The following is a 2,500-nucleotide window of genomic DNA, read 5'->3' on the forward strand; positions in this document are numbered from 1 at the left end:
ATTATGCAAAAACTATGTAACCTGTTTTATAGCCAAAGCAGAGCCACCACCACTAGACTATCTAGGGAGTTCCACTCCACCAAGCATAAGGCAGGGGTCCCATGAGTGAGCACATCTTAAAGATGAATGCTGCAAGGACAGAACTCATGCAGAGGGGGGAAATCATCACTGAAGAGAGCATGATAAGCATAATCATAAACTCTCTTGATAGCAGCTGGGACATCTTTATGACCCAACTAAATAGCCTCAACTTGCAATACCTCACACTAGGCTCACTGACCAGTCAGCTCGTTGCGGAGGACACTCTGAGGAGGGAACGCCAACTAGCCAAAGGGGACCCCAGACCCACAAAGAGGGTGGATTTCCAGGATAGGGCCAGGGATACCTCAGAATGTTATTCTTGTGGATCGAGGAACCACTTAAAGAAGGATTGCCCCAGGAACCATAGGGATAGGGGACAGCACGACAGTAGAGGGGGAAGGTCACCTGAACGCAGGTACCCAAAGGAAAGGGGGCGAGGGTGGTCACCCAACCCCAGGAAACACCACGAGCGCAGAGACCACTCCAGGGAGAGTAGCTCTGGCTCCATGTACGGGATCAGGCACGATGACCCAAATGACAAACATAAGATAGAGAGAAACTCATGGCTTCTAGATTCAGGGGCCACAAGTCACACTACCTGTAACCCAGAGCTGCTAGACTCACTCACAGAAATAGACTCAGAAATAAAGGTGGCAAACCAAAGCAAGGTCAGAGTAGTGGGGAAAGGAAACGTACACATCACACAGGTAGGGGACTTAAAAGAAGTACTGTACATACCAGAGATTCCCCACAATGTGCTAGCCATCACAAGGCTAACACGAGACACAAATATAGAAATAAAATTTAAAGATGGAAAGGCACACTTGATCAAGCAAGGGAAAGAGATAGGAAAGGTAACCATACACGAGGGACTTCCCTACTTCACACCCAACGCAAGGGAGGAAGAAGGCATTGATACCAGCACAAACCACAGGGTAGATAAGTATCCAGAAACAGAGGGGGTGCAGCAGGAGGCAGGATGTAGCCATGAGAAGACAAACAAGTCTGTATCTATCGGCAAGCCATTACATGATAACTGCGCCCACCTCCTCCACAGGAGACTGGGACACATAAGCTTCCCCATTGTAAAGAAAATGACGGAATGTACCGAGGGTCTCAAAGTAAAGAACTGCGAAAACTACTTGGAGTGTTCAGTTTGTAAGCGTTCTAAGATCAAGGTTAAGGCCATCCCCAGGGGATCCAAACGAACCACGGAATACCCCTTCCAATTGGTGCATATGGACTTGGTAGGGCCAATGAAACCCTCTGTAGGACATAGGAAGCGATTCTTCCTCACGATTGTAGATGACTACACCAGATACGGGTACGTCTACTCCCTCAGACACAAAAATGAAGTATTCCAAAGGTTTAAAGAATTCCACAGGAGAGTAGATATGCAACACAACATGAGAATAAGGCAGATAATGACTGATAGGGGCTCAGAGTTCATGGCCAAAGAATTCACAAGGTGGCTGAGGGAGCAGGGCATAGCGCATTACACCTCTTCACCTTTCTCCCCATTCCAAAATGGAGTCTCAGAGAGAAAAAACGGAATGTTGCAAACCATGATGAGGTGCGCCCTGGAGGATGCTGGGATGGGGCAGCATTTCTGGTCAGAGGCATTACACTACGCCAATTACACCCTGAATAGACTGTGGTCAAGCTCTATCAATAAGACGCCATACGAGATGCTATACAACAGAAAGCCCAACATTGCTCACTTACACATATTTGGCGCCCCAGCTGATGTCCACATTCCCAGGCAGCTAAGAAGAAAGGGGAGAAATTATCAAAAAGGTTAAGGTTCGTGGGTTACGAACCGGGCACAAAGGGCTACAGATTTGTCGACAACAATAACCGTTTTGTGGTTTCCAGATCAGCCAGTTTCCACGAAAACGCAAACTGGTCGAGGGTACACTCCAATGACATCCCAACCAATAGGGTCACATTCGAGCATGACCAAGGGGAAAGGGAGGTCAGAGAGGTCACAGGGCACAAAGCCAACCATCGCAAGGCAAGCGTCAAAGGTTGGAAAGAAGGACACCCCTCACTGAAGATAGATGACCTGACGGACAATGAGGCAGACAACATGCAGGAAACCGAGCCAACCCCCAGCAGGCCAGTCAGAGGAACCAGAAACAAGCTACCAAAGAAGTTAGAGGACTACGTCATGACCATCCACGACACCCATTTCACGCCCAGCTCATATGAAGACATCCTCGGGCTCCCCCAGGAAGAAAAAGAAACATGGATGTCTGCCATGGAGAAGGAGATGGAAAGCCTAAGGAACCTCCAGGTATACTCACCTGCCCAAGTTCCAAAGGACAAAAAACCAATAGGAACCAAATGGGTATTCAGGGTTAAGACATTAGAGGACAACAAGGTCCTATACAAGGCAAGACTAGTCGCGCAGGGTTTC

This window comes from Pituophis catenifer, unplaced genomic scaffold (genome assembly GCF_029215685.1).
Source record: "Pituophis catenifer annectens isolate HBS135680 unplaced genomic scaffold, rPitCat1.0.hap2 SCAF_5, whole genome shotgun sequence".
NCBI lineage: Eukaryota > Metazoa > Chordata > Lepidosauria > Squamata > Colubridae > Pituophis > Pituophis catenifer.